Source organism: Lactuca serriola, chromosome 9, assembly GCF_051521515.1.
Source record: "Lactuca serriola cultivar US96UC23 chromosome 9, Lser_US96UC23_V15, whole genome shotgun sequence".
Taxonomy (NCBI): Eukaryota; Viridiplantae; Streptophyta; class Magnoliopsida; order Asterales; family Asteraceae; genus Lactuca; species Lactuca serriola.
The window spans coordinates 17,723,716-17,744,532 of NC_136416.1; the positions used below are offsets into that span (position 1 = coordinate 17,723,716).

The following is a 20,817-nucleotide window of genomic DNA, read 5'->3' on the forward strand; positions in this document are numbered from 1 at the left end:
ATAAAATTACACGGTCGGTTTTATAGATTACCTTGATAGATTTGTTTTGTCTCCTCGTTTATTTTCTTTTCTCTCCATTCCTCTAGCTAGTTTTAGTTTTAATGTAAGCTTCCGTTTTAAAAAAAAAAAGATTACCTTGATAGATTGATACAAAATTCCGAAATTGAGTAAATTAATGATTATAAAAAAGTTTTAAAAAAATAAAAAACAATTTTGGAAAATGACTATATTTATTTTGGAACTAGGGTTTTACACGCTGCGCGTTGCAACTGATAATTGAGAAGTGATAAAAAAAATAAGTTGCTATATGTGAAACATGAATTTAGAAAAACTTAATCTAACAAACCATAATGGTCTGAGGTCAAAACAATGCTAATAAATATAATAAAACCGTATTTTATATGACATGAATAAATAAGTAATAATTTTTTAAGTTAATGAATGGAAGTTCAAATAATTAAAAACGTATCATATGTGATCCGGCTTATACGTATAAAAATAATTCCGAAAATAAAAAAAAATACATTTAAATGTTGACGAACTCGAATTTATATCCCAACAGGTACATTAATTTTTTTAAATAAACAAACTAAAGTTATAAATTTACACCGAAACAATTTACGCTGAAACATTCACCACCTCTAATTTATGTCAACACATATGAAAGGTTAGAAAAATCAGATGAGTGATAAGTGTAGGAAAATCAAATTATACATATTATGGGAGATAAAACAAAAGTTTAGAAAATAAAATGAGTGAAATTGACATTTTTTAAAGTTCAAATACAGGGGTGAATATGATATTTAAAAGGTGAAGGGTTGAAAATGTTATTTACTAAAATACGAGGATAATAGCAATAGAAACTTAGGGGTTGTTTGGTAGGATCTGAATTTTTAAGAGGTCTGAATTTCTAAGAGAGTCTGAATTTTTAAGATCTGGATTTAAACATGTTGTTTGGTTAGAACCTCTGAATTTTTATACCGAATTATAAAATTGACCATTTTACCCTTATGTATTGTTTTTGTTTATAAAATAACTAAACCAACTTTTTGAATAACTAAAAAATATAAAAACACTGTACAAAAGAAAACACTTGCAATTTTGTATTAAAAATAACGAAATAATGTATACAAACACAATCATATATGTTCTTGAAAATGAAAATGGAAAAATATTGTTAATCTAAAAACCATAATCACAACTAAAAGTTAATCAGTTAAACCAATTCAAGAGTAACCATCTAATGACCAGAATCTATTACTTGCAAATCTAATCTAAATACCATAATAACAACTGAAACTTGATCAATTAAACAAATTCAAGATTAATCATCTAATGACCACATTTTCCATTTGAATAGTTCCATATATGTAGCACATAAAACCCTGGCTTGCACACTTTCTCTTCTGGCTTCAACATTATCTGTCATAGACAAACCAAAGGGGATACAATTAGGCTCTTTTTGTGCTTCAAAGTCTACATTCAACTATTAATCAAATCTCTGTAACACGATTATATACCATAAATGTTTTTGAGGACAAGAAATATAATAATTTTCATTAATTGTATATATAAACACAACTATACACCAATTCATCAATCAAACTTTAAGAGCATTTCATATTGGATGAAAATTTATAACCAAAACATCATAGCCAACTTTTGTGATTTAGGGTTTGAAATAAACACAAAAAATTCCACAAAAATCGGAAAACAAACCATCAGGTTCTTCTTCTCCATTATCAATATCAAGAAAATGCTTCAATAAATCAGATATTAGAATAACATAAACCGAAGCAAACTTCACATATATCAAACACTTTCATGTTTGAAAATGCATGTGCTTTCATCATGAGGAATGTCTTTATTCAAACAAGTTCTATGAAGATCATAATTCTCTTCCTGTATGGAGAATAAATAGGCTTTAACAAAATCATCTATTTGCAAGAGTACAGAGTCAAAGAACTTGATACCTTAAGTTTCGTGACTTCATTCCTTAATGTTATTGCATAAGATGCAAACACCACACATAAAAGTGCAAGCGGCATTAATAAATAAACGTGACATCATCATACACTAAAGATTAAAATGCGGGATAGATGCTCTGAGGGCTCCCTGTAGAATAACAACATGACATTACAGACTTTAAAACAGGATTCAAGTGATAAGTTCAGTACATTTAACTCACATAGATAAAATTTGAGTTTCAATGGAAAATTAGGAAATAGACCACAGTTTAGTTTTATATACCCGCTCAGATTATGACTGTATACATATAAATTATAGCAGAGAAGAATAATTCACCAGGTTACGTATCAACGAACTCCTGATCCTGCCGTTTTTGCGAGCAGGCGAAGATGAACTTATGGAAGACGAAGAAGTCAAATTAGAAACTGGAACTTGAGCAAGCACTGGCGGAACGATTCTCTCCGATTTTGAATCTGACCCCGGCGTCGGTGAATGTGACGTACTCGCCGAGAGAGTCGACGATGCAGTGGGCTCGTTGGAGGCGTTCGTTGCTGACGACGCTAGCTGTACCAGCAAAAGCAGTGGCCGACACTAAAGGAAGAATAGAGAACAGAGGCGATGGCGAAGGGAGGTGCCGGAGGTGGTGTTGACACTGGAAGGAGGTCGAAGCCTCAGAGGTTGCGTCTGTGTCTTGTGTGCGATGGGGGGCAGCTGTTTATGTGATTAGGGCAAAATGGGAAGCGGCCCTTTTTTTTCTTCTTTCGGATGTGATAACAAGTCTGACCGAATAAGAGGTAAATATCATATTTAGATATGAAATTAATAGATAAACAAACACTCTTAATTGAAAAGATTCAGATATGCCTCTTATTAAGAGGCAATAAGAGGCAAACAAACAGTCCCTTAGTAGGATTACTTAAATTGCCAAAAACTAAAAATGATTAAAGAGTGAAAATGAAAAATAAGAAAAGTGGAAAGGAGTAAAAACAAAAGAAACTTAAAAGGGGGACCTAATTTGCCAAAAATTAAAAATGATCGAAGAGTTAAAATGAAAAATAAGCAAACGTTGAAGGGAGTAAAAGGGAGTAAAAGCAAAAGAAATGGTCACCCACTTTGGTATCTAGAATAGATATAATGTGTTTGATCTTTAAATTCTAAAAAGAGATATTGGTTTTTTCAAAGCAAATTCTTTTATTAATGTTGGAAGTGTCTATTTGAAAATCTTTAATATCATTGTTTTAATTTATATCTTAATATCGTGTATATTTTAAATTTAGTATGTTTGTTTAATTTTTTGTTTGACTTAATTATAAAGTATTTTTTGCTCGAAAATTCGAAATTATTCTTGGAATTTCAGATTTTTTTCGAACTCCAAAATTTCAGTTTGAAATTCCGGAATGTCATTCCAAAATATATTCTTTTTTGTCAGAAAAAATGTTTTTTTTCGGTCTGGAATGTTCATTTCGGACTTGGTGGTTATTTTTGTCAAAAACAATTTTTTTTTATTCAAATACACATTAAGAATTTAAGATGATGTTATGATTTCATCTAAAAATAACTTCTTGACTTATTAGCTTTTTGAAAAGTCAATAAGTCAAAAAAGTGTTTGCCAATATAATAATGATTTTTAAAATAACTTCACATAAACTTTCATAAATGAGATTTTAATAAGTTAGGATTTCTAATTTTTCAAAACTTCTTATAACTTTTCAGGTTGTAAAAGTCAAATACCCCTTAAAACATGTATAAGTTAAGACAAACATTTTTTAAAAAATAACTTATTGACTTTTCATTTCATAAAAGTTAATCCAAACACTTTTTGAAAAACTTATTTTCTTATCAAGATAAGTCAATAAGCCATTTTGAAGTTGAAAATGACATCTCAAAAACCAACTAAATTGTGGTTAGATTACTCAACTTCTCTTGATTGATTCATATAATTATCAAAACATCTATCATTTGGTCTATGTAGTTTTATTTCTTGTGTGGTGAGTTTTTATGGTTGCATTTCTCAAGAAAATTGATCTAAAAAATTATATTACTTTTTTTATATAAATTTTATTTAAAAATAATAATTTATTTATTAAAAAACATTTATCCTTCACTATTTGGACTATTAAAACCCTTCAACATCCAACTCCCACCGTCTCCATGTTAGATTTACAACACCTCCCCCAAAGGGACTTTTGACCTAGAGGTATCAAATGTTGAAAATATGTTCATCCCCTAAGAGGTTGAGGGTTCAAGTCTCATGTTGACAAAATAAGTAGTTTAGAAGTAGGATTTTGTAGGTTTGTGTGTTAGTCATTCAAAAAAAGATCTACAACACTTATAATGTCACCATCATCCACCATCACTACCATCATTTGTCTCCTCTACTGGACACTTTGCAACCCTCTGACCTTCTCCTACGACCAAAAATCAACCACACTACTATTTCCCCTCGTCTTCCGGCAAAAGACCTCTTTAGTGTAGTCCCACCTATTTTGCTCTGGTCTACATCAAACCGTAGTTAAAGCTCGTCGTGTGTGTTCTCTCTGGATTGAACTTAGTTGATAACGTCAATGTTCTCTCAAGATTTAACACAACTACAAACCCTAGTTTAATGTCGTTGTAGGTTTAGATTTGAAATGATTACCAAATAGGACTTATTTTATGTGATCCTCAAACTTGATTCTGACCCACGAACCCGAATCACGAACCTTATGAACTCGTATAGTTAAACAGGTTAGGCGGGTCATATTTGGGTTTGACTCATTCGATTTTAAGGGTTGAACAAGATGAAACAAATATTTACATGGGTCATGTGTGGGTCGAGCTTTCTAACTCGCCAACCCAACACACGACATGATTGACATTCTTATATATAAGAGGTGACTAAGTGATTACTACTTAATCACTTTTGAAACATAAATCAATTTAGTTTTAGCCTTAGAGAATAAGAATATCAATAACACAAATAAATAAAAATATTATGATATGCCACAATAAATCAATGATTTCAAAAATACATATAGTATGGGAGTAACACTTAACATAAAAACGTAAATGATTAAAAATAAATAAATGTTTATTTGTAAAAAAAATTATGACAACCTCAAAACATATTATCGGAATATATAAGAGAAAAAAATAACAAATAATTAATTGCAAAGTTTTAGTTTAAACGATCAAAAAGTTATGTTAGAATAAAACTGTATTTGTTTTTAACAAACTTGAATATTGTTTAGTCGATATATCTTCTGTATATTGATATAATGTTAAAAGAAATGCAACATTCTATAAATAAATTTAGTCTTGTTGTAAGGTATTTCGTTTGGCTTGGAACAAGAAGGTGCTATATAACGGATCTATTCATTTATTGCTTTTTGGAGACGTTAAAAGTTAAAATGGTGTTATTCTCATTCCCATAAAAAGATTGCATCATTTGTTTTATTTAATTAAAATAACTTTTGACTAATATCATGTAATTATTAAACAACGATATATTTGAATGAACTCCTACATGATGACTCATTACTCCGGTAGCAATAAGCTCTCAAGTGCGAATTTTGAATATTGTAGGTCTTCTTTTTGAACGTCAAACTTTATCATGGAGTTATAAGGCTAGTGCCAGTCGTTTATTATTATGATATTTATGTTTACATTTTATTTTTTTGGCATTTTACCATATATATTTGAAAACATTACTAATACAGTCAAATTTGTTAATTATTTTGTAAAAAATTGATTAGGACCAGTTATGAAATAAGTATTCCATTTGCAAACATACAAATAGTTTATGCATATTTCTGCTTCGAAGACTTGTATGTTTACAGATGAAATATTCATCTATGAAATCATTGTTTGAAATATAAATACCAACAAATTGCACCTCATCTATGAAATGTTTTCATTCTATCTATGAAATTATTGTTTGAAGTATAAATACCACAAAGTTATCATATTTCATAGATTGATTGCAATCGATCTATGAAATGCTCTCATTTTATCTGCGATTTGTCGGTAGAATTTTTATACATAGTTAGTTTTGACTATTAATTTACTAAGGTTGACTTCGAAATCAAACAGTTATGACTATAAATGCATACAAATTAGTAGATTTTATATAAAAAATCTTAGTTTATGACTTATATCTTTAGAATTCTTATTTAACTTCTCAAAAGAACACATTTTCTCATACATAGCTTCTTTAAAGAATTTTCCCAACTAAAAAACTTGAAAAATGAGTGATCTAAAAGAAAGGATTTTATACCAAAAAATTTGTTGATTTCATAGACAGAATGGCTAATTTTATAGATGGATTTTCCATTTGTGAACATACAAGTCACCGAAGCAGAAACGTGTATAAACTGCTTGTAATTCACAAATTGAGTATTTATTTCATAGTTGGTATTAATCTATCTGCGAAATTGATCACTATTGTCTGTAATTTTGTTTTGTTTGTCTTTTTTTTTTTGCTATTTTTTACAAAATATATAATTAGCAACTTTGGCTATATTAGTAATTTTCTTTATATATTTTTCCAAACACTTTAATGTTTTTTTAATTCTTTAATTTAAATTAAAAACCTAACTTTCATTAGCTAAAATTTAAAATTACATAACAAGAAATTAAACCATTAAAAAACATAACAATAAATAAGTACAAATAAAAATTACAATTTATAATTTTTTTTAGTTGTGTCTTTTATTGTTAGAGCTGCTTCAAGATCCTCCACGCAAAAATGGCTCATGTCTTGCATTAATAATTGCATTTTCTTGATGCGGTCCTTTTTACATGTCTTTCCTTGTGCGAACTTCATATGTTCTTTCAATTTTGTATTTAATTCTTCAAACTACACTATTATTTCTTATATTTCATTCAAAGACATGTCACCCGTTAAACTTGACGATGTGGCTTTTCATTTCTTTTGGAGTAGGTGGTTGAATTTCAAGTAGGGATGAGAATTTTGTCCGAAAACACGAACCGAACCAAACCGAATTAGGCCCGAATATGCAATTTGATTCGGTTTTCAGATATATCTATATTATGCTTATTCGATTATCGGGTTTTTTGGTCCGGATTACCAAAATAAGAGCTTATTCGATTCTAAATACTTGACCCGAAATTAAAAAGTCATTTAATTTTAATCATAATTACTTTCCCTTGTTAGTCGCTAGTAAGTAGTATTTCCGAATAGTTATTTCGTGTTTGACAAATGTTATTTTGGATATGGTTAAAAACTTAAGATTTATATTTTATTTCGGGTGTTGAATGTTTAATGTTTAACTTATATACTTATATATAGATTTTTAGATATTTTGGGTATTTAATGTTTAGTGTTTAGTATATAGTTTCATAACTGTATCCTAATATTTTGGTGTTTGGCTTTTACATTCTTATATCGCAAGAATAGTTCATTCATGTTTACAATCTTACCACAATAATTCTAACTTTTTTTGCACCTTTGAAACAATTATGTATACATTGTATTATTTTTAATTAAAAAATTTGTTTATTTAAAAGATTTGTTATGTAATCATAAGCTACAAAGGTCATAAAAAATACAATGTTTATAACCATATTGTAAATGTTATTCGGGTTATAGAATCCTAGTACGGTTTATTTTGTTCTTTTCAGTTATATTATGTCCTTAACCATCTTGTATATGTTATTCGGGTTATTCGAGTAATAATTGAACCGAACCGATTAATACATGTACCGAATCGAACCCGTATTGGTTAATCTGTCCGGTTTTCGGTTCATTCAATTACCCTTATTCAGTTTTCAGGTTATTCGGGTTCGGGGGATCGGTCCATTCCGGTTCCGACCTGTATAACATCCTAAATTTCAAGTATATCATTATTGTCGTTGAGGTCGAACCTGACATGAACATCTGATGTTGTTGTGTAGTTTGAGTGGGATGTTCAACTTTTTTTTGGTACCACCATATATATATATATATATATATATATATATATATATATATATATATATATATATATATATATTCATTGTTCCAACTAGTCTCTTTTTCAATATTGGTTATCTCACATTCCCCACCTTTCCATTAGTTGACCATGTTGTTATACAAGATTATGTGACAAATTTGTTTACATTGTCCCGCTTCGTGTGAATTTGGTCTTTGCTTCCATATTTGTTTCATTTCATTTCTTTGACGAAACAAGTCGTAACACGCATCAAAAAATGGTCTCCTTTTTTGTCATTGTTTGGGTCAATACAGTTTCTTATTACAACTTCAATGCTTTAGTTGCATCCACTCCTTATCTTGTTAGAGGTATTTCCCTCTCGTCATGTTCATTTGTAGTTATGGTTGGTGTTAGAGTTCGGAGGTTGGGTGAAGGGGTTGATGTTTTGAGATGAAAGTTGTAACATCCATATCATCGAGGTATGAATTTTAAAAGTAAAGTGTGAAGTTTGGTTGGCCAATATGTGGTGGAGGCAACACCACGATGTGGCGGGACTAGTATGAGATGCGCTGCTTAAATGAGCGCCATGACGTGGCGATATAATGCTTACGATGAGGTAACCATTTTATACCAAAACCTAATTCCAGGAATTATGTCCCTATTTAAGGGAAGTGATGGTTATGGTTTTCACACCCTCAGCCTCCATTACCTCCCTTTCACTCTCATAGAAGGCTTAGTCTCTATTGTTGAAGATCTTGAGCTTTTGTTTAGGATTGTTCATGTAACATTCGGATTTCCAGGTACATTATTTATTCATTTATTTTGGAGATTTTGGAGGGACTCGACGAGTTGATGCTTAGACTCGCCGAGTAGAGCCGCGATTTTCCATCCGAGTTAATGACCGGACTCGGCGAGTCGACTAGTGGACTCGGCGAGTCCGTGCTGTTTAATGAAACCCTAATCCTTGGGGTTTGAGGCCTATTTAAAGGGGCTTATATCCACCATTTGCGGCTACTAGACCCCTGAGTGAAACCCTAAGCGATCTAGAGTGTTTGTGAGGAAGGGGAGGCCATTTTTGATCCTTGTGTGGGTGTTTTTGCAAGAAGAAGGTGACCAAGGCAAGAGGGAGCTGAAGAAGGCGCTATTATGTGGATTTCAGAGCCTAAGAGCTTCATATTGAGGTATATATTCGATCCTTCTTCAGTTTTGGGTGTTAATCATTGAGAGTTAGGGTTTCTAGCCCATTTAGAGTGTGATTGTTGGTGCAATTGGTCCCTTCTTGTGTTGAGGTTGCGGATCTGGATCCAAAGAGGTCCCGAGACCTTAACTCCCTGATCTTTATGGGGTGTCATTGAGTAATATGAGCTTAGGGTGACATTTTAAGGCCATTTCTTCCTATAGAGCCATTGGATCTTTGCATGGGCATCAAGATCCAGACTTTACGTGTTTATATTGCTTAGGGAGGCCAGATCTATGGATTAGAGGAACGGGTCTGACCTCATGAGGTTATTTGAGCTTGTGCATGATGTAGACTCGCCGAGTCCCAAGAATAGACTCGGCGAGTAGGGCTAGGGTTTCCCATAGTTCACTCAGTGAGTACTTACCGAGTTGGGGGAATGACTCGGTGAGTCAAAGGGAATTAGAGGACTGGAGTTCAAGGCGGAACTCGCCGATTTCATAATGGGACTCAGCGAGTTGAGTCGGGGTGGCCCCGTGATTCATGCCAGGTGTAACCCGTCGAGCAAGGGAAAGACTCGACGTGTCATGTGAGACTAGAGGGATAGTGGACACGCGTAGACTCGTCGAGTCACCCAAGTTCACTCAGCGAGTCGGGTCAAAGTTTGACCGTTAACTTTGTTGACTTTAAGGGTTTGGTCAACAATGGGGTCTTTGTGTCAAGAGAGGGGTAAAATGGTCTTCTACACTTCTGAGGATGCCAAGATAGGTTTGAGTCTAGTATCGAGAGTTATATTTATGAGAGTATTTACTTTATGTGATTAGGCGGAGGCTAGACCATATTTCTACCCAGTCGGAGATTTACCGAGACATCTGAGGTGAGTCTTTTCACTATACTTTACCTAGAGTGGTAACAGAGTTATGTGTTAGTGTACTGTTGAGTTATGTGTCAGTGTATTTGTATGTTATCTATGTGTTATTGTGATATGTGATATGCATGATTCAGATTTTCCAAAGATAGGACCAGTGGGTCCATAGAGTTAGGGCTAGAGGGCCCACAAAGAGTTGGGACTGGAGGGTCCCACTGAAACACACTGACCAGAGGGTCAATAGAGTTATAGCCTTGAGTGGATAATATGTGTTAGAGTGGTATTTTGGGGAACTCACCAAGCTTCTTGCTTACAGTGTTTTGTGTTATGTGTCTCAGGTACTAGTGAGCAGCACGGGAAGGCGCCGGCATGATTCATACACACACGCATGGAGTTTTACGTAATTCGATTTTGGGAAATGTTTTGTGGAACCAAGTTATGATACAATGAGATTTTATTAATAAATGTGAATAAACAATGTGTTTTGAAAATGTGAAAAATTGCTTTAATTTTTACGGTATTACAGTTCATTATTTGGATAAAACCGAATTCTTCAATTGGACAAATTGGATTGGACTATTTGGTTCGAATATTCAGATTTTTTGATTGGTTTTCAACAAAACCGAATTACTATTTTGGATTTCGGATTTGTTTTGGTTTATAAAATATGAACCGAATAATCCAAAAAAACCGAATAACAATTTACTATTTATTTATTTTTAATATAACTATAACTATTTATTAATTTTATAATTTATTTTTTCAAATAAGTTCGAAAAGGTTCATCTAATAAAAAACATTAATCACCATTTTCTCTTAAAAGTTATTTATCTGTTAAATATTAAACTATAATATACATTCTTAGTAGTTTATAAATTTTAAATCACAATTAAATATTTTTTTGTTCTTCTATAAAAATTGGATAATATTATAATTATATGTCATTTTAAAATGCTTTAGTTTTTAAAAACCGAATTATAAAAACCGATCCAACCGAATTGTAATTGGATCGGATTTGAATTTAGTTTGGATTATTCGGATCCATGTTGTGAAAACCGAAATCAATTTGGATTTACTTGATTGGATCGGATCGAACCAATCCATCCAAACGAACACCCCTACTTTTGTTGGTGTTTTGAATGATAAGGAAACTCACTTGGTGTATAGATATAGCTTGCAAGCCTCATCATCGTCTTTAATCTTATATTTTGGACCTTTGTAAGTGTTCAAGGTCCAAGCTTTATTGTTTTATGTATTTAGATTTAGGTTTTTGTCATTTTTTCTTCAAAGATGAGCTAGTTGGAATCGTGGGACTCCATAAAGTTAACAAATTTATGGATCCTTGAGGTCCCTTTATGAACATAAGGTTATGATCTGAAGTATGTTGGTGTTTTGAGCTCCATGCATGAGACTTTGGTGTTATTCTCCATTTTTGACCAACCTTGAGTTCTAGACTTACATTGGACATGCATTACTGAAAAGCATCAATCTTTAGGTTTAAATGGACGTTAGTAAGCCTTCTGGAAGGAATGAATAGAAGATTTAATGAATTGAGAGTCGAATCCATTAAGTTAAGAAATTCAAGTTCCCACGACGTGGCAGCCTGCTCGGCACGACATGGCGACTAGGGATTTCATGACTGTTTTGGACGGACCTTTCCATGACATGGTTGTTTGATTTCCACGACGTGGAAATGTATTTGTTTGCGAATGAGATTTTGGATCGGGGTTGAGTTCATCAGCTACGGCGTGTTCATGGATTGGGCACAACGTGGAAGCCTGCTGAGGTTGACTTTGATCGTTAACTTTATGACTTGGTCGACTTTTGACCAATTGGCTAGTTTTAGAAGGTGGGCTAAGGGTTTACCTTGTATGGTTTATTTGGAGGTGTATACCATCCAAGTCATTGACTGAGAGAGTTATTAGTTGTTGACTACGTCTGCGAGGTGAGTATTCTCACTATACTATGTAGGTTGCTAGATTGTCTTTGTGACTCTTACATGAAAGATTGTGGTTGGATCCCAACACATGTATGAAAAATTGTGGTTGGATCACAGAAACTGTATGAAAGACTGTGGTTGGATCACAATATCTGTATGAAAGATTATGGTTGGATCACATCACTTGTTTGTCTTTGTGACTTCATGGAAGACCATGGTTGAATCATGGCAGAAAGGTTACAGTTGGGCTGCAATCTGGAAGTGATTGTAAGATTATGGTCGGATCATAGCATTCACATAGGATTGAAATAAACCCCTAGGGTTGGGTCCACTAATATTTATGGTATGTGGTATTTTGGGTAACTCACTAAGCTTTGTGCTTACGGTTTTGCGGTTTAAATATTTTCACATACTTTTAGTTCCAATGGGAAGGACCCATTTTGACTAAACAACATCCCCTGATGGCTTTTCCGCACTGATTTTTACCATTTTACTTTGATGTTTGAGAGATACATTTTGTTATGATTGGTTTTGAAGAAATGTTTGTATAGTTTTAATGATTTGAAAATGAAATTTTTTATTAATATTTTTAGGATGTTACAAGTTGGTATCAGATCCTTGGTTTGAGGGATTTGGGCACACTCTCGTGTATGTTTGGGCTCAAACTAAGGAATTGATATTCGTTTTTTTTTATGAAAAAATAAATTTTCAAAAAAGGTTTTTGTCAAAGAAAGGGGTGTGATGTGTGCAATCAGTCGAGCTCAAGTAAGTGATTCCCAAAACACGCATACATGAGTATTATGCTTATTATGATATTATGTGAGTTGCATGCTAGATTAGGGTTAAGGATATCCTCAGGAATTGCATGATAGAATTGTTTGATTTGTGTGATGCCTTGTAGCTTATAAAGACTTGGATGTTATGTATTACTTGGAGTCTATATTGACAAAGTTAATTGCTAAGTGTATGTTTAAAAATTATATATGATTAGGATCACATAGCCTTAGAATGATTGATTTAGCCTTATTTCTTGTTCCTTGTTTGGTTGTGGACTTAGGTGGAATCATCTATTCGACAGTCTATTTGATCATGTATTGTGTATAATTTGCATGCATAAGGCAACGAACGGTGTTGGCAGAGGTTCCTAGTATTGAAGAAGCAACTGAGATGAGGAATGGAGAGCCTAGCGAGTATTGTAGCAAGATATGTATTATGTTTATCATAGGGCTTATGATAGTTTCCATAGTGAAGTGACTTAAAGGATTTGGGATGATTCTTGCGGAATGTACGAATATGTATGGAGGGTAGTATTGGTCCCATACTACTAAAAGCACAGAATCCGTACTCGAATAAAGGAAAATCACAAAGATCCTAAGGAACTTGTAGTGTGAGAGTTCCCTCAAGTATGATGTGATCATTTATATGTTTACTTTTAAGTATGGTGATAAGTACTCAAGGAAGAGGCTCTGGTGTTGAACCGATTGATGAGAGGATACGTGAGTTCATTACGTCTGAGATCACTCGTGGTATTTTGGATGCGACTCATGTGATGTTTAGTTCCATCATGGAGGGAAATATGGAGCTATTGGATGATCTCTTAGGGTCCTTTCATGCAGAGATTGTAATTGGGCAGTTAGGGGCACGAACTCTCTCCTTTTGGGGGTTCAAGGCTTGCAGAGCCCTAGAGTTCTTCAGGAAAATGACCATATTGCCAGAAGACGATGGATCAATGATATGGAGGATGCTCAACAAATGAGTTTTTACCCCGATGGGTCGAAGGTTGGATTGTTATCTTGCCTTATGAGGGATGGAGCCCACGATTGGTGAGAGGAGGTTGGTCACGCTTTGGGAGTTGAGGCTATGGCCAGGACTTTGGATAATTTTGTGACGAGATTTAGAATTTAGTTCACACCTCTCTACAAGAAAAATACCCTTTTACGGCGTGCAAACCGTGACACTCGTTGATTTATGTTACACAAAAGAGATTGACATTAAAAAAGTGTCATATCTTCAAAAAAAATTACGGATTTAAGTCAAGAATTATTGTGTGCCCTTAAATTAGTGTCATAAGAAAAAAAAACACGGACGACGCTATATCTTAAATGCGCATCCTCTATAAGTGTCGCTATATAATTTTATGAAACGCGCGTTTAGTAGATACAAAGGAACATGAAATCCCCAAAATTTTGAAAACCCGCCTTGTTCTTTTCTACCTTCTTTCTATCTTTCATCTTCGCAATCGAATCTCCTCTCTCCATCCTCTCCAATCCACTTTTTCGTTACTCCTGACCTTACTTGTTAATTGTCTCATCGGATCTCTGCTCTAGGTAACTTTGACTGTATGAATCTGGATGTTGGAAGCGAATAAGGAAATGTCCTACAATAAGAGTGAGCATGTTCCATTGTTTCTTGATGCAATCATATTTTTCTACCCACATCGACTACCGTTGCTTCTTTCCCTCTTACTCCGACCGTCACTGCTTTCTATTTCCGGTTGTCAGCATCCATAAAGGAAACAACATGCGTGTCATCGCCGAATTTTTTCTTTGCTCTACCTGGTTTCCCCTCTCATCACACACTTTCTTTCCCGCTTCCAACCCACTTTCCTTGAGACAAACCCACCTCCTCTAGCTACTTTTATCCTAGAGTCATTGATTTATGGCATTACGACTTCTAATCCCTCACATCGTTTTTTAATCGTGATTTTTTTCATCCTTACAAGCCATAGGTCCGATATATATTTTCCATTCCTTTCATCGAATGAAGAAATCTTCTTGATAGAATTCCTTTCATCAAATCAAAATCTATGATATTAACGATTGTTTTGATGTTTCCTGTAACAGCTCAAATTTTCAAATAAATTTTTCATTTTAAAAATAAAGTATTTCCATTCAAAACAAGGCATAAATAATTTAGGTGTCATGTCAAATACAAATTGTCTAAATCCCAAGATCATAAAAACATCCTTCAGTGTGTATCGATCACGCCGGCACCTTCCCACGGTCCTCGCTAGTACCTGAAACACATACATAACAACTGTAAGCATAAATGCTTAGTGAGTTCCCCAATATACAACTTACGCACATACGCCTTTCCAGGCCTTGACCTTCCGGTCCATGTGTCTCAGGGGACTTCCGTCCCTGCTGGGTAAACCTTCCGGTCCTACCCACGCCGACCTTTCGGTCCATCACACAACATATTGTCTTCCGGCCCATAACATATCGCCTTCCGGCCCATAACATATTGCCTTCCGGCCCATAATATAATCGCCTTCCGGCCCATGACATACATAGCACAAATAACAAATAACTTACCACATATAGCATACATATCACATATCATATCTGACCTTCCGGTCACACAGTCAAACCCTTCCGGGTACAGTATAGTGAGAAGACTCACCTCGTGAATGCTGAAAGCTAGCAACTCCTGAAATCACTCGTGCACAATCCGACGAGCTACAACCTCCCTATAACATCACATATCTCTCATTAACACTTATATCTTCTAAGTGTGACTATCCCTAAGAAGTCAGACTTAGGTCAACTCTGGTCAACGGTCAACGGTCAACGGTCAACTCGACCGGACTCGGCGAGTGCCATGGCGACTCGGCGAGTCTAGACATCCTCCTACTCTCTGAGATTCCCTTTCTACTCGTCGAGTATCCTCCTTGACCCGACGAGTTACTCCTGGAAGAATCGCGGGGCCACCCCGACTCAACTCGCCGAGTCTGAAGAACAACTCGACGAGTCCCAGTTAATCTTCAAGCTACTCGCCGAGTCTGTTCATCGAACTCGGCGAGTCCATGCCATGCAACCGCTCAAACTGCATCCTAAGGTCAGAACTGCTTCGACCATTCCTAGGTCTGGCCTTCCTAGGCTGATCCATCACGTAAAGTCCTCATTTCAGTGCTCATGATACACCACATGATTCATAATTTGCATTTTGGCCTAAGGCATAAGGATTCCAATCCAAAACCTTCATCAATTCCCGAAATGCACAGACATGGGACATTCTGGACCTCCATAGGTCCCAATACAGGGTTACAATCGTTTAGGGGACTAGGGTAACATTCAATCTATTCACAAAAAGGGTTCCATAAACCCTAATTCCATAATCACATCAAAATAGCAGAGTATACTCGAATTCTTACCTGGATGATGTATTCTTTGTGTCCCCAATCCTCAGAATGTGACTCCCTTGCTGTTCCTTTAGCCAATCCCTTCTCTTCTTTGCACAACAATTCTTCTATAATCAACATTGGCCTATAATCCTTGCTCCAGATGCACACAATCGATCTAGGGTTCTTCTCAGAAGGCTAAAAATGAACAATGACGGCCAATGAGTCCTTTTTATACGTCCCAAACCTGAACGGTTAGGGTTTTCGCTAAACAGCGTAGACTCGCCGAGTCCATATCTGGACTCGTCGAGTCCAGTCGCGAACCCGCGACCAAGTCTGCGATCCTACTCGGCGAGTCTAGGCTCCAACTCGCCGAGTCCCCTCTTAAATCACCTCAAAAACATAATTTAATAATACCTGAGATTACGGGCTGTTACATTTCCACTCTTTATATCAGTGCCCCTCTTAAATCACCTCAAAAACATAATTTAATAATACCTGAGATTACGGGCTGTTACATTTCCACTCTTTATATCAGTGTTGTAACCCACTATAGGGATTAGTGTTATGATTCCCAAGTTCGATTATGTTGTTGCGTTTGTGATTTTAGGGAAAATTGGTGAAGGGTTTCGGGAGTTGTGAGTGGTAAAATGGCATGGAGTTCAAGTGAGGAGTCTGGGGTTAGCAGATCATTACAGTGATTATCAAATGGGCAGTAGCGTTCTGGTGAAGCATTGGTTGAATGGCGCTCTTCTGAGCAAGTTGAGACTGGAATCACTTCAACTTCACCTCCCTACTGGGATACAGATGATGATGATGATTGTGGTATGCTTCTTTGTTCTATCTTTTTTATCTCTAATTTCCAGTCTAGACTTTGCATATATAGAAAGTTTAATCAGCAGAAATCAATATCTTTTTGGTAACTCTTTCTTTGAAGCATGCCAATTGTTAGAACTCATACTTAAGTTATGAGAATACATTCTGAAAGATATGTGGATTCATGTCATTGGTTTGCAGTAAGGTGAACTTATGATAAATCATAAATCCACTTATGTTCATGTTCATTATAGGTAAACTATTAAATTACTTCTATTCCTTTTAATGTAACTCACTTGAAACATGATGCCTATTGCAAGATCAACATGTAACACAAAATTGTCTGTAACAAAGCTTCACAAATTTTCCATTAATAGGTTCTTGTGAAAGTACATGTTAATGTAACTTGTTTGGACAAAGATGCACCACATTATAAAATGTACTTTTTTATAATTTTTTACCTTTATTTATATCACTTGTGAAAGTATGTTGTTTTAATATTAGCTTAAAATTCATGTTTTAACTAAAAAGATCTATCTTTCCTTACTGTAGGGATGGATACAACGATTTCAATACTTTCTACATGCAAGTGAGCTTACTTTACTTATTAAGCTTAAATTTTGTGATTTTCTTCCAATCTTTCTTATTTTTATTTTTGTATTTGTATTTTTCCGCACACACACACCAGGCTACTTCAGGTACTAAAGGTGGTTCAAGTGGTTCCCTAGTGATTGATTGGCAAGGAATGGCAATTGCATTGAATGTTGGTAGCAAGACTTCTAGTGCTTCAACATTTTTCTTCCCTCTAGAACGCGTTAGTAAACAATTATAAAATTGTATTATTATTATTTTTATTTATAAAGAAAAAACAAAAAAAGTTACAACTTATATCAATAATATTGTTGCAGGTGGTGAGGGCTTTAAATTTCTTACAAAAAGAAAGAGATTGTGGTCAAGATAAGTGGGAGGTTGTCTCAATACCTCGTGGTACCCTCCAGGTTTGTTTGATTTAACTTTTAATTAAATCAATAAATGAGAGTTCTTGATTTTGATTTTGATTACCCTTTTCAAAAATGGTTTGTATTTACATTTATGCCACTGTGTAACATCCAAAAATACGACCCAAAATTTTTTGTTTTCAATAATTATAAAAATCATATTCCGATCGTCACATCATAAAACCACATGTCAATTATCTCAACCCATAATAAAATGTCACGAACATTTGTGCCAAATCAAACTATGAATCAAAACAAACTCCCAGGAAAAGACTGAAGTTGTGGTGTGTGTGATGTCATCATCCCGAGCTCTTCCATTTACTTACGAAAGTACCTGAAACCAAAACTGAAACTGTAAGCACGAAGCTTAGTGAGCTCCCCCAAACCACCACATACCATACAATAACATATAAAGCATCTACTGGGCCTTGCCCACTGCATCGGACCGAAGTCCGGAAACTAACCAGGGCCTTGCCCTCTGCATCGGATCGAAGTCCGGAAACTGCATCAGACCGGAGTCCGGAACTAACCAGGGCCTTGCCCTCTGCATCGGACCGAAGTCCGAAACTAACTGCATCGGACAGAAGTCCGGTACTGACTGCATCGGACCGAAGTCCGGAACTGTTTGAACATAACATAGCATAAACATATCAACTAGCATGAAAACATATACTGCATACTACATCGGAACAGAGTCCGGACACACATAACACAAAACATGCTTGAATCACAAAGACATCAAACACTCTAACTACTGCATCGGACCAAAGTCCGGAACTACTGCTAACTAAACGGGTCGGCATTGTGGCCGTAGACCCGTTCCTACTGGAAGGAAACTCACCTCGTGATGGCGACTGCTGAACTCATGAATAAGAAATCCCTGACTGCTGCTCCGGCTGCTTCCCAGCTATAATGGGAAATAAATACTAAATCAGAATAGGGATTCCTCTATGGGTAAAATGACCATTTTACCCCTACTATGGTGTGGGACACAACATGGCCCAAAACCTCAATTCCTTCTAAGTCCATCTATGGCCCCACTATAAGCCCACTAATGGCCCAATTTGCTATATTGGGCCTAGGAACCTTTTATTGGGCCTTACCCAAGCCCAATACTAAATCCTTGGTCCTTAGCAACTGAATTCTGATGGGCCATAAAGGCCCAAGGACCTTAAGCCTGAAACCTAGCCCACACCGAGGCCCAACACTCGAAGCCCAAACTGGTAGCATACGCGGGGCGTACACCAAGGTACGTTGAGCGTACTGGCTGCTTGCTTGTACGCGGCGCATACTTCCTTGTACGCCCAGCGTACAGCTCTGTTAAGCCAACATCCCATTAAGTGCTTAATAATTCGATCCAGAAGCTACAAATCCAGATCCTAAGCTTATTCCATGACTTAAGCCATAAAGTTGCTTACTTGATGGCTTATAAGTCTCATAAAGGCTCAAACTTCCACATATAACATTCTACTTCCATAAAACCATCTAGATCTCATGCATGGTTCCATATAAGCTACAAAGATCGAAACTTTACTACTATGGGGACACTTGAGCTTCAAGGATAGCAATCCCAAGCTCCAAAAACGAAGTTGCAAGATGAAGATCCTTCCTTTGGACCTAAAAGGTCCAAACTTCCAAAAACTCCTAGATCTAAACTTACAAGAGGAAAGTTGGAAGCTTTATACCTCCTTTGAATGCCAAAAGAAAGGATGATCCCAGATCTATGAGCTCAAGGTGCTCAAGTTCTTCTTCTTTCACTTCTCTTCTTCTCCTTCTTCACAAAAATAAGCTCAAAGATCAAACACACACAAACAAGGAGCAAAGGGGGAGGAACTAGGGTTTCTCTGGAGTGAATGATAAGTGAGGAGTCCAAATGGGAGGCTACAATGGGGTTTAAATACGCCTCATCCCCTAAAATTAGGGTTTGCCACCTGGTCGCGTACGCTGGGCATACCTTAAGGTACGCTGCGCGTACGCTCAGCCTCCCCGCATTTCATTTAAGCAGTACACCCAACATACAAGGGGGGGTTACGCCCCGCGTACGGCTTATGGGCTGCTTACACTTCGGCCCAAAATAAAGGTCCACTCACAGTATTTGTGTATTATTTATCAGCTTGTTCGTCGTGCATCTCCACTAACTAAAACGGGAATGATTGTTGTTGATTCTGTGGTATGTCATAACTCATAAAATATAAATATCGCCATATTTCATACCAAAAAATACTAATTTATAACAAGTGTATATACAAGTGACTACTCAATTTCTGAAAATTGAGACTTTACTTGATGATAGCGTGGGCCAAAATGTTGAGTTACAGTTTGAAAGGGATGGCACACCTTTAACTGTTCAGTTAAAGGTAAGTAACTATATTCTCTAATTCTCTTCATGAATCAAGCCAAAGGATGTAGTAAAAGTCAAAATCCTAGTCAACGATACTAATTCTCCATATGGTATTGTTATCTTTAGGTGGAGCATTTATACTCCATAACTCCAAATCATTTTCTTAAAGTTAGTGGCGTTGTTATACACCTTCTCTCCTATCAACAGACTAGGAATTTTCGTTTTCACTATGGTCTTGTATATGTATCAGAACCTAGGTAAGTTAAGTTATGTTGTCACAAACCCATGTGCTACTTTACACATAATCTCAGTTGATTCTTCACGTTATAAACAACATCTAGAAAATCTGTTATCAAAATTACCTATTTGCCCTTGCCCATCGTCATTATCATCATATAATTAACTACAAACAACTAGATGGAATTCTTTCATTTGTTTTTATGAAGAATATTTTAGGTATTTGATGAGTCATATTAATCTAACTACAATAAAATTCATTGTTCAGTCTTTACCTGTATTAAATCTAAGACCTCTCCGGTTGTCAATATGGAATCAACCTTTGTAGTCATTTCACGAGATTCATCATGAAAAACAAAGATCAGAATTGAAAATTGAAATGTTCATTGTTGGACTCTCCGGTTGTCAATATGGAATCAAGATGTATTAAATCTAGGAATT

General features: G+C 35.4%; 1 long non-coding RNA gene across 1 annotated transcript; it reads right to left on the reverse strand.

The window, feature by feature from the left end:
* Window positions 1–1,121: 1,121 nt before the first annotated feature.
* LOC145074600 (uncharacterized) lies at window positions 1,122–2,667 on the reverse strand. The gene is made up of 3 exons (XR_013691930.1): window positions 2,305–2,667; window positions 1,974–2,115; window positions 1,122–1,422 (listed from the first exon to the last, which is right to left on the reverse strand). It is a non-coding gene; the product is annotated as an uncharacterized LOC145074600 (long non-coding RNA).
* Between the last annotated feature and the right edge of the window lie 18,150 nt (window positions 2,668–20,817).